Source organism: Anas acuta, chromosome 3 (assembly GCF_963932015.1).
Source record: "Anas acuta chromosome 3, bAnaAcu1.1, whole genome shotgun sequence".
Taxonomy (NCBI): domain Eukaryota; kingdom Metazoa; phylum Chordata; class Aves; order Anseriformes; family Anatidae; genus Anas; species Anas acuta.
In genome coordinates, this window is record NC_088981.1 from 106,467,303 (window position 1) to 106,481,053 (window position 13,751).

Below are 13,751 nucleotides of genomic sequence, written 5' to 3' on the forward strand. Positions count from 1 at the left end.
ATTTCCAAGAAATATTCCATTGCTAATGTCTGTGAAAAGCTCTTGTCTTCATATTTTTTCATTGTAAATTCTCTTCTTGGAAAGAAACCTATTCATATTAACAGGGTACTGTGTAGGATAGTTGAAAATCTATAAATTAATTTAAATTGTGATTATTAGCTGGAGCTGGTTGCACAACTAGTGTTCACAACAGGAATTTAGGTTTTACAACCATCAGAGACTCTCTGGCCTGAGGACTACTAAGAAGAGTTAGGAACCACCTGGTCACACAGGGAAAAAACATCTTTTCACAAAGGGTGGACACTGATAAAGACAGCTATAAACTAGGAACAATGGGAGATAGACATGATGACCAACAGTTAAGTGAGGAAGTAGGGGACCAGGTTTGCAAGAAAAGGGTGTAGGGTGAGATAGACTGAAGAGATCTTAAAAACTGTAAATGACTAAAGGGGGGCAACCCTAAGCATATGTACACAAATAAACAAGTGCCTGTAGGAGAGCTTTAAGAGGGAAGCTCTGAAAAAGAGAGCTCCCGGAAAAAAAAAAAAAAAAAAAAAAAAAAAAAAAAAGAGAGAAGGTTCAGTGGTGACCTTATTTATTTATTATTTTTTCTCAGACAATGACAGACAAGAGGAAATGGTTTTAAACTAAAAGAGGGTAGATTTAGATTAGATATAAGGAAGAAATTATTTACTCTGAGGGTGGTAAGGCCCTGGCACTGGTAGCCCAGAGAAGCTGTGGATGCCCCATCAATGGAGTTGTTCATGGACAAGGCCCTGGGAAACCTGATCTACTGTGTGGCATCCCTGCCACCAGAGGGATTGGAACTAGATGAGGAATGGAACTAGACTGGAACTTTGAGGTCCCTTCAAACCAAATCATTCTATGATTCTATGATAAATAGTTTGAATACATGTTTAACTTACAGGTGTCTAATTTTTAGTTGGATAACTTTTTGCTTTAGTGAAGATAAGGGTAACGAATCTGACTATAAACATAGCAGTAAAGAAATTATGGTGCATTATGCTGAAAGGGCACAGATATTAAACACACAATTTATTCTTTGTATTCACTATCCATTCTACTGAAAAATAAAAGAAAATAAGGAAAAGGAAGGAAGGAAGGAAGGAAGGAAGGAAGGAAGGAAGGAAGGAAGGAAGGAAGGAAGGAAGGAAGGAAGGAAGGAAGGAAGGAAGGAAGGAAGGAAAGAAGGAAGGAAGGAAGGAAGGAAGGAAGGAAGGAAGGAAGGAAGGAAGGAAGGAAGGAAGGAAGGAAGGAAGGAAGGAAGGAAGGAAGGAAGGAAGGAAGGAAGGAAGGAAAAGATTATCTCTAGGCTAAAAATACCAATAAGTATCTACAAAAACTGCTTTATCTGCTTTATCTGTAATTATTGTTCCATTTCATTTTGATGACTGTTGTAGTCTGTGAAATATACTATATTTACATAATTTATTTGCTTTACTTTGAAAAATGTTACAACAAAAAGACATGAGAAGTGGGATTCATCCCCATTCAAAATTAGTTTCAAGTTCGAGATTTTTAGTCTGATTTAGTCATCTTGTGATTCATTTATAGTCACAGAAGAGGAACAGACACCTTCAGAGCACGATTCATCTCACCATGATATATGTCTAAGACAGCTGAGCTGAATCATTTTCTAGAGCCCCCAGCTCTCTTCACTGATGACAAAAAGAGTCAAGGACTTAGACTAGATGCATAACCTTTGTATATCTTATCTTAAGTGAGATGAATCTCAACCTTCTATCATCTTTTTTTTTTTTTTTTTTTGCATGTTGCCACAGCTCCCTTTATCTGAAGTCAGTGATGACATCCTTAAAGCAAGTAAAATGTACAGTGTTTTCATTTAAACATGAATTAGGGGCCTTCTCATTCTAACAAACATATTAGTAGTCTGGATGGAGGCAAAGGAACATTTTTACTGCTAAAGAACTTAGATTCATCTTGTTTTTTAGTGGGATATTCACTAACTTCACTGTGTCCCTATGTCACAGAACAAGAAGTTGTTACCCAGGAGCTCTGCTTATAACAGAAATTAGCAATTGACATTGCTGTTGAATAGTGCTTACCTAGTATCTCACAGAAGCTCCTAAATGGTTAAGCACTCATATAATACTGTATTTAAAATTACTTGCCCTATGAGAGACAGTAGTATAGATCTGAATACAGAACTGCAGTCTTGTTAGGGCTCTGCTGAATGAGTAAAAATTGTTATTTGTCCATTTCTGTAGGACCTTCCTGATACTAGATACTATAATATCTACAGTATCTATAACATAATTGAGGCATTATTTTATACTAAAGAAATCACATTAAAGTATTTGCAATGTTTTGCACAAAACAAAACAAAATAAACAAAAACAAAACAAAAACAAAACAAAAACACACACACCATGATTTCTAGGAAAGAAGCATAGAATCATCATTAATTACAAAATCACACAGAATTGTCTAGGTTGGAAAAGACTTCAACATCATCGAGTGCAACCTCTGACCTTACACTAACAAGTCCTCCACTAAACCATATCACTAAGTTCAACATCTAAATGTCTTTTAAAGACCTCCAGGGATGGTGACTCCACCACTTCCCTGGGCAGCCCATTCCAATGCCTAACAACCCTCTCAGTAAAGAAGTTCTTCCTAACATCCAACCTAAAACAGCCCTGGTGCAACTTTAGCCCATTCCCCCTTGTTCTGTCACCAGGCATGTGGGAGAATAGACCAACCCCCACCTTGCTACAGCCTCCTTTAATGTACTTATAAAGAGCGATAAGGTCGCTCCTGAGCCTCCTTTTCTCCAGACTGAACAAACCCAGCTCCCTCAGTCGCTCCTCATAGGACTTGTTCTCCAGAAGAGAACATTAAGTTTCCATTAAGTTTGAAAAACTTATAAACTTAATAAACTTATAAACTTCATAAACTTATAAACTTAATAAACTTCCATTAAATTTGGAAAAGACCTACAAGATCATCTAGTCCAACCATTCACCAATATTGCTCACTACAGCATGTCCCTAAGTATCATATCTATGCTTTCCTTAAACACTCCAGCGACAGTGACTCTGCCACTTCCCTGGGCAACTTTTTCCAATGCCTAAGCACTCTTTCTGAGAATAAAGTTTTCCTAATATCTAATCCAAATTTCCCCTGGTGCAACTTAAGGCCATTCCCTCTTGTCCTATTGCTAGTTACCTGCAAGAAGACACAGACACCCAACTAGACACCACCTCCTTAGTTTTAGAGAACAATAAGGTCTCTCCTGAGCCTCCTCTTCTCCAGACTATACAACCCCAGTTCCCTCAGCTGCTCCTCATAAGAACTGTGTTCCAGACACTTCACCAGCTTCATGGGCCTTGATATCCTTCTTGTACTGAGGAGCACAAAACTGAACACAGTACTCAAGGGGGTTAATCTGTTCCCATCCCAGACTTCCAGGTCAGGAAGCTGAGTACCCTGAGGATAAATGGTCTGAGTAATAAAGATGAATGTAAATAAGGCACTGAGAATCTCAACTCTTTCCTTATCCTCAGTAGTCATGTTTCCTACCACATCCAGTAAAAGACTGGAATTCTCGTTGGCCCTTCTCTTACTGTTAATATATTTTGTAAAAACGTTTTTTCTTGTCTTTTACCACAGAGGAAAGGTTGAGCTCATGCTGGGCTTTAGCCTTTCTGATTTTTTCCATGCATATGCTAGCAACTTCCTTGTACTCTACCTGAGTTGCCTGTCCCCTTCTCTACTGGACATAAACTCTCTTTTTCTCCCAGACTCTCAATAAAATTCCCTGTTCAGCCATGCCAGTCTTCTTCTCCACCCGCTCATCTTACTGCACACAGGGACAGTCTGGTCCTGTGCCTTTGACTTTCTTCGTGAGAAGAGTCCAGCCTTCTTGCACCCCTCTGCCCTTCAGGACTGACTTCCAAGGGACCCTCCAGACCAGTGTCCTGAACAGTGCAGTCTGCTGTCCAAAATCCAAGATTGCTGCCCCCTTTCCTTCACCAAAAATAGAGAACTCTAACATTTCATGGTCACTCTGCCCAAGACATCTCTGAATTTTCTGAATTTAAGAATAAATTCTTTATTGTGAGGGTGGTGAAGTACTGGATGAAAGTTGCCCAGAGAAGCTGTGGATGCCCCATTCCTGGAAGTGTTCAAGGCCAGGTTGTATGGGACTTTGGACGACCTGTTCAAGTGGGAGGTGTCCCTGTTGATGGCAGGAGGGTTGGAATTAAATCACCTTTAAGGTCCCTTCCAACCCAAACCATTCCATGACTCTATGACTACATTCTATGATCTATGATACAGATACACAGCTAATCTGTAGTGGGTCGGTAGCTGATTTCTACCAGCAATTTTTTCCCCTACAATTTAGAATTGTTGCCTTTTATATATCTTGTTCTTGCAAATGCAGTAACAGTTTACACTGTGTTAAGTCACAGTGAATCAATGAGAATCCAGCACATATCCTAAGTGCAATAGGACAACCTCTTCTGGTTGTCCCTGCTTGAGCAGGATTTAGACCAGTTGACATACAGAAGTCCCTTCCAACCTCAACCATCGTTATTCTGTGACTGTTCGGAATGGTGGTATTTGTCTTCCCAAGGAACCATTACACATGATGAGCCAGGCTTTCCTGAAAGTGACTGAACACCTGCCTGCTGACGGGAAGTAGTGAATGAATTTCTTCTTTTCCTTTGCTATGCATGGCTTTTTCCTTCCCTACTAAACTGTCTTTATCTGAGCCCATGAGTTCTCAGACTTTTACCTTTCCATTTCTCTCCCTCATCCCACGTGGGGAGAGTGAGCAAGTGGCTGGGTGGTAATGTGCTGCCTTCCAGAGTTAAAACACAACAAACACAAATGCCTAGTAGAAGTTATTAAATAATAGTTTCAGAATGGTTCTGTATTGGTCTGCTTGATATTGTGTAGAAGTACACCGACTATATTCATGTTCCATCTGGTAAAAAACAAGACGGTTCCCATCTGGAAGACTTTTTCCTTCTTTGCTTCATCTAGAAAGCCTGGGTTTTGACTAAATGAGCTTTGGAACTGCAGTTGTTTTTTTGCCACTATCTTGGCATATAGGCAGAGCAAGAGATGAGGCTGCCTACACCAGTGGGGCAGTTCTGGATACTTGCCATCTCTACAAGATTGTCGTCATTGGAGTTGAGGCTCTTGAATATTTTAAAGATGCTCAATTTCTTGTAAAACATTTTCATAAAGTTAAATCTATGTTTCATAAAGCTAGAAAACTAAATCATATGGCAAAGTATTGGTTTTCTAAACAAAATCATTAACATACTACTGTGGACTTGAAATATTCCAGGAAACTGCTTTATCACAAGTTTTGTGAGTCATTTCCTTATGCAAACTTTGACAACTTTTCTATAAATCCTGAATTCTTCTGTTCACATCATGTAGTGATAGTTAAAGACAACAACAATGACAACAACAATCTTCCACACTGCTTTTTATTGGAAAATAATTCATTACAATGCTATGTACCTGAAAATTATAGTTTCTCTGCCAACCTGTTAAGGAGGTGAAATGACTTAGCAAATTTAGCTGCAAAATAATTAATTTCTTGATAAGTTAAGATAATGAAAACAAGAATATCTCTCAGTAGGGTGAATTTTTCATTTTACTTTGGATTTTAACACTATTATGCCTATTCCCTTCATACTTGTTTCCACTCTGTACTTTCCCATAGAGGACACTGATTTACTTAGGGGAGCACAACTGAAAGGGTACAGAGGAAACTGTCTTATCTTAAGAGAATCTCTCTTCATAAGGAGATACTTTACTTGACTTTATACTCTAAAAAAATTTCTGAATAAGCTCTGGTTTCACAGCTGCTTGAGGAAAATTGGTTTTTGCTGCCTTGAGGATGAAGGCTGGACTCTTCTCACAGTGAGAGAAATGGAAATAGCAATTATTTCTTCTGAGAAAGTATTTATGCTTGTAGCAGAGCTTATTGCCTATGACACCTGCACTCCTCTCCTGGTCCAGCAGTCCAGGCTTCCTGTGGATTTCATATATCAATAAGTCCACCAAGACCATGATGCTTTTTCTACCCCACAACTTGCCACAACTTACTGTTAATACAAAGATTAAAGCAAATATCTACCTGATGTCTACATAAAATTCCAGTTTAGTAAAAGTCACACAGGTGTCTAGAATGAGCAGAAACTTTTGTCAACTGTTAGTTAACCTCTATAACTGAGAAATTCCTGTGTGCACATGTGGAAGTTTTGAAGGAGTCATTTGACTTTAGTACACTGAGGTGTTGCCTGCCAATGTCAACAATGATGACAGAGGTTAACAGTACAAATGCTGTTTTTCAAGATGTGCAAATGTTCCTCTTTGACTTTTTTCCTGAAGACAGTATATCTTGTTTTCTGTATAAAAAGCAAGGCTGCTAATCCTGTCCTTTCTGTGATAATACAGACAAGTATACAGCTACCCATCCATCAATAGACAACAAAAGAGTCAAAGCTAGTAATCAGATAGCTTGTTTGTTTGTACTTTGTAAATCTATTTACAAATTCAAATACTCTTGACTTAATGTGATGTAAGAGGAATTTATTTTACATGGATAAGGATGAAATATTAATGCAAGGTGACATTTTATCTTTAGTAAACCTTACTGTAAGTGTCACAAGGACAGCTAAACTTATCTAAGCATATAAAAATATAAAATGCAACAGCCTGTTATGACAGCCAAAGAAAACAAAAGAAAGATCCATGGAATGTGTGTATGGGCAGATATACTACAATTATATCCTGTTAAAAAGTTATCAGAAAAATTTAAAAAGTTATGAAGAAGTTGGTGTTTGTTTTACATTGTTGATTGCCTCACTTGGAATACACACCAAAGCATCCATGGTAGGCTGGCAGATCTGAGAACAAACTTTTCAAAAATAGATATGCTTCTCATATGAGAGCTGGAGGTGAGGTAAATTACACCAGATATAAGAAAATTCCTAGAAACTTGTCTATAGATCACATCTTTCCTCAATGGACTTGATTCAATTATATACGTATAGATGTCTGCTGCTGTTTGCATGGCGGTCCTACAAGTTTGATGAGATCTTTTCTGGGAAATAGATACAACAGAGATGATAGGTCTAATACATTTTTGGAGAGATTACTGGAGGTTTGAGTGAGGGGTGAAGAGGGGTGGGGAGGGGGGGGTTGGAGAGAAGGACACCCAAAGTATCTCTCTATTCAAGTAAGTGGGTCCAGCCCCATACAGTCTAGAGATAGATTCAGATGAAATATCCCTGACAGTCTTTCCCAAGACTACTACTACATCCTTGGCCCCAATAAACCCTCATGCCAAAGGTCTTGGCAGATAAATTACTTGGGTGGATAACTACTTGGGTGGGTAATGTTTCTACTTTTATTGTCTTTGAAAGTTCATTCTATACCGAGAAATTGAAAAATAATTTATTTCTACAACCCTTATTATATGGACTTTGTAGACCTACATATTCTAATGTAAACAATTGTAAGCTTTATTTTTATTTTTTTTTTCTCACTACATTCAAATCTTTCATGTTCTTATACATTTCTTCTTTCCCTGAGCCGCCTTTAATCTTACACAGTACTTCTTGAAAGAAAACTTTATAAAATATCTCTAAATGATTCTATACTGCTGATAACAGCAGTTATACTCATCATTTTTATAACTTTCTCAGTACAGCATTCATCTGTTTGTCTTTTGACCAGAGAAAAACAATATGCACAGGTCTTCACTGATGTGACCATGATAATAATACCAGTATTTTTTGTATAAAACTATATAGTTTAATTATATCAATTTAGGATGGGATTAATTTTACCTGATTTCATCTGCCCCCAAATCAGGTGTATATTTTTATACGTCTCTTTATTCCATCTGTAAGCAAAAGAGAAATAGGCACATGGAAAGGAGAGATTATACCACCAAACCACATTCAAACACACAAAACTGGGATAGAAGTTCTTTACATAGATAAACAATCAGTTAAAGGGCATGAAGCAGAGAATAGAAGCACGTGGAAAGTTCTTTCAGTGAAGTTCCTCAGAAACTGTTGCTGTGACCTGTTTAATTATGACTATTAGATTTCTAAATCAAGGGTGGTTTTGTTCCCTCTCAGAGTAAACAATGATTTTATTTATTTATTTAATCTGGGAAAGAAATGTGAAAACACACATATTGGAATTCATTTGAATTCCTATCATTGTAACACATGTACTTGCTTCAAAATTGATACGTGTTATACAGAATTAAATCTTTTAAAACAAGGAGCAAATATTTTAAAATATTTTGGGTTTGACTTCTTCATGCTAAAACAGATTTCTAGTGTATAACTGGTTGTTCTCAGGTATATTAACTTCCCCATTTATGCACACAGAAGAATTAGGAACCATGTAAAAATTAATTAATTAATTAATAAACAATATTGTAATAGCAGAAGGATACACTATTAAGAAAGTAAGGTCAGAAGGCATTTCTAGTCCTATATTTCTCACAGACTGCCTGACTTACTTGAGAAGTTATTTTGCTCCTTCTTTTTAGATAGCTATCTTTATGTGTTTGAATTATGAGCTCCAACTTTTTCTTAGGTTGTACATTCCTCAGCACACTGAGCTTGAAACTCAGGTAACTGCATAAGTGTAGCATTAGAATTAAAAATAATAATAATAATATTATAAAAGTAATGACATTATAAAAAATGTAAAGGCTTTGCTTGTTCATTTTTTCCACACAGTGTAGGTGGAGAGAGACCTCCGAAGAAGAAAACAGAGGAATAAACATTGATGGCAAAGCTGCATGATTAAAATCTGATCTCTTTTTAAATTATGTTAATTTGTTTTATCCAGTGACTTAATATAAATTGTGTAAACTTTAGCAGAAAACCCACGACTCCCAGTGAGATGCTGAATAGCTGGACAGTGCCACAGTGGCCTACTCTCTCTTTATCCAGCCAGCCTTGCCTTCCTTCCTACACTGTCGCAGCATCAACATGACTATAAAATGTTTTTGCATACAGCTTTGTTAGTGAGGACTCGCATAATAAGGTAGATATATCTTTAACTCACTTTATGTTGAAGAAATCGAGGAAATCAAAACTCCCTCCTCTTGTTAAACCATCTACACATCTCTGATGCAGTTTGGTAGGTTGTGGCTTGAACAAAAGAACCCAGTGCTGTCTAGTGTGACAACTAGCATATTTTCTACACTGGGAGAGTTTTGTTGAAGAACTCCTGTTTTGCATGTCTCATTTGCCAGTAGATGTGAGACAAGAACTGGGAGGCTTCACTTGGGAACACTATCAAGTACATCAAAACCAGATGCATATTCAGATTCTTAGGAGATTTGACCTGATGACAGCTTGTTGTGGATCTCTCTGACACATTTAGAGAATACAAACCTAATTTTGATAGCATCTATATCTCTGTTAGTAAAGGAAATATATAAATAATAATAATCACTTCCCATTCATCAGAAGATTCTTTGAAGAGATTTCAAGTTTTTCAATACTAGTCTCCAGCAGAACTAATTTCATGTCTTTTTGCAGGAGTTTCATTCTATCACGTGTATCTGTAGATACCTTCTCAACAGTGTTTTCCTTACATAAGACTTTCTCTGTAACCATTTTTATGGTATGTGTAACCATTTTTGTGGTATGGTATCTATGATGGTTTAAAAAAAATGAAAGAAACATAAAAGTTGTGTGAAAGTAAAAGTGAATTGAATTGGTGGGGGGGGGAGGGGAATGATGTAGAAAGCTGATTAAGAGAAAATAGAAAAAAATACCAGAGAGACAGAAACTGGGCCACAGTAGGGCATAGAGAGGAGAGATAAGTGGAACGTTCATGGAAATATTTGAAGTGATTTAGGTTTTATCCATTACGTTCCATCCCACACTTATGTTGTCTACTCTGAAAGAAGAAATGATACATACATGTTTCATGAGGTAAGCACATCAGGGTTTGGCTTATTAAATCATAACCCATATGTAAATGGGTTGCTACACAAGTTGAGATACAAAGGATTTTAAATTAACCTTTTATCACTTGCACAATTTGTGATTCTGAAGTCTGCATAATTTCAACAATACGGAAAGTCAAGGATCTCATTTAAATTGTATGAACTTGAATTCAACCACAGATATCGAAATATAAATTTTGTGTTGAATTATAGTTTATGAGAAAGGCTTACCAGAGGGAAGTATGTATTGAGTTCAATTGGAAATAAAGAATTTAGATTAATTTTGTTTCTCAAACAGAAGCAGATTAAAACACACACACACACAAAATATATGACTAAGTGAAATATAAGAGTTACTCTTCCAGCTTAGTTAAAATAACTGGAATTTGTTACTGAAGACTAGCCTGGGTAAGAGTGGAAGTTAACAGTGATATTTAGAGCCTCTCAACTGAGAAATCCCAGTTGCAAAGTCTATGTTATATTAAGTATATCTATGTTTTCATGTTGTTGTTATCATAAGCGATTTGATTTGAAGTGGCCTATTTAGTTGAGTAAGAAGTTATGAGTAATAATTAAGCTCAAAGAAACCCTACCTTAGAAATAAAGTATATACGTAGGTAGATAGAAATGCATTAATTTTACAATAATAAAATCAAAATATATTTCTTTAATATTATTTAACTGATTAACTTCCTCTTCTGGAGACTGTTTTCCAAAATCCACATTTAAAGCTTTTCCTAATAAAATATTGAGCAAAGGACATCCAAAGTGCTTATATATATATGGTATATAAGATATATATAAAACCAAATATAATTTACTAAGTTTGGGAATATGAAATAAAAACAAGACTGTTGAGTTTCCTTAGTCTCCATCATATATTCACCGCATTTCAAGAACAACATAATCAGGAAATATAGTTTCACATATAATTTTCTGATGATTATTTCACGTTACAGGGTGGATAAGAACTGTAGTTTCTATCTAATTTAAGAATTAAATTGAATATATATGTCCTTAACTGAAGTCTGTTAACACAATCTTGTTAGAGGTTCTTACTCTATTTTATGCTTAAATATGGTTCTACAAGTGACAACTTACAGGGGGACACAATCGTTCGCAGTTCTTCTGAATTTCAGCCAAGGACATCATTGTATAATTACTGAAATTCTAGACAAATAGAAATACCTATGGAGCAACTGTGACTCCCCTTATTTGCACTCTGATTTAGATATAATTTTTAAGCTTATATATTTACCATTATTATTTCAAATGAGAAGATATTTTGGCCACAAGTGAGATTTTCAGAGTGACTCTGCAAATATCATCAATTAACCTGCCCCACCCAACCCCAATTTCTGCATTTATCCCCCCTCAAGTTTGGAACTGATACCGCACTGCCTTATCTACTAAAGATGCACCACTATTCCTAACACTGTACTTGACATGCATCAAAGTAAGTTCTTCATGTGTTGAACTGCAGATCTGAACACTGACAGGATTCCCCCAGGCACCATTTCATACTCCTGTATTAAATCTGGTACAACCTATACAAAATCAGAACACTAGGTAAATTTAGCTCTACGGATTCAAAACTACATCCTGCTGAGTTTGGCTTTACTGAGGTTAAGGGAATTTGGAGCTATTCACTGGGATGAACAGGATACTCCAATAAAATAATACAGTTCTGCAATCTTCATCCCATATATGACGGTAATTATATAGTGCAGCACATGCAGTTCTTACCAGTTGAAATTCAGAATTTTAAAAAATTATGTTAATATATTAAATTTTCAGTGGACATTCCAATGATTGGTTACAGACTAGTATCCCTCATTAAAACCTTATTTTATTGATCATTCAAGTCACACAGTAGTGCAACACAGATAATTACAAAGGTAACAGTCTGATCAATTTGACACAGGCATGCATATACAGCATAATGGCACACATTATAATACCACATAAACCACTGTAAGCCATCTATCTTACTTCTAGCAAAATATGTAAATCTTTTACAGTAAGCTCAAGCACCTCTACACCACATTACAAGGAGCAGTTCGGGCTTCTTCCTTGGACTGGATACCTTCCGAATGTAATCCCAAATATCCCACCATGTGGTCTGATCACCCTAAGGCTAAACTACATTGATAAATAAAATGGTCCAGGAATTGCCACTTGCCACTGCATTCTTCTCTACAGTTTAACTATCTCACCTGCCCTCCTGAAAAACAGGATAAGTGCATCCAAATTACTTTTCAGGGATGGCCCATGGGCCATACTACTACCTTCCACTGTTTCCAAACTGAGACACTAACACCTGCATTTTCAAACTACATAGAATACAAAGGAGCAGTCTGAAGGGATTAGTCTTGCTTTCAAAGAAAATCAATTACACTTATTAATAATGCATTATTTATACATATAAACTGACCTGGAAAACCAAAAATAAGATATAAGGAACAAGAAACTGTCTGCTCATGGCTTGGTCTGGTGTATTCTTCATTGGGTTAAAAACTGGCTGGATAGCTGGGCCCAAAGAACTGTGGTAAATGGATTCAAATCCAGTTGGAGGCCAGTCACTAGTGGAGTTCCCCAGGGCTCAGTGCTGGGGCCGGTCCTCTTTAATATCTTCATCGATGATCTGGACGAGGGCATTGAGTGCACCCTCAGTAAGTTTGCAGATGACACCAAGTTAGTTGCGTGTGTCAATCTGCTTGAGGGCAGGAAAGCTCTGCAGGAGGATCTGGATAGGCTGGACCGATGGGCTGAGGTCAACTGCATGAAATTCAACAAGGCCAAGTGCCGGGTCCTGCACCTGGGGCGCAATAACCCCAAGCAGAGCTACAGGCTGGGAGAGGAATGGTTGGAAAGCTGCCTGGCGGAGAAGGACCTGGGAGTACTGGTGGATAGTCGGCTGAATATGAGCCAGCAGTGTGCTCAGGTGGCCAAGAAGGCCAACGGCATCCTGGCTTGTATAAGAAGCAGTGTGGCCAGCAGGTCTAGGGAAGTGATTGTCTCCCTGTACTCAGCTATGGTGAGGCCGCACCTCGAGTACCATGTTCAGTTTTGGATCCCACTACAAGAAGGACATTGAGGTGCTCGAGAAGAAGAATAAATCAATGTTTCCAAAATTTGTCTACCCTTGTAATTAGAGAAAAAGTAAACAATTCTTAAAGTACTTTCCTTTTAGGTACTAAAAAGCACTTTAAAAAATTATTCCTCCACATTCCTAAAGAGAAAGAAAAAAAAATCAATGATATCCCAAAATTTGCAATACCGTCAATATTTCCATATCTTTCCTATTCACTTTATAGGTTTGTAGGCTAAGACAACTAATACAACTTTTTGATTAAAGTTCAGAATGACCTTCTGGAAGATCATCTGTACTAACACATTAAGTTCTCTTATTTGATACATAAAGCTGCTTGAAAGGCAAGTAACACACTGTACAATCCCTATACTGACAGCAACACTTCAGTGCCACCATAGCTGTGAATTCTCTCATTTCCACCAAGTTTTCTGCTTTGTCTGGGAAACTTGTACTTCATGGAATCATAAGATCATTAAGATTGGAAAAGACCTCTGAGATCATCTAGACCAACCATCCACCTATATTGCCCACTAAATCATGTCCCTACGTACCACACCTACCCTTTCCTTACACACTCCAGAGACAGAGATTCCATCACTTCCCTGGGATTCAGAACTCTGACACTTCCAATGATTGTACATTTTAGTCCTTTACAGTACA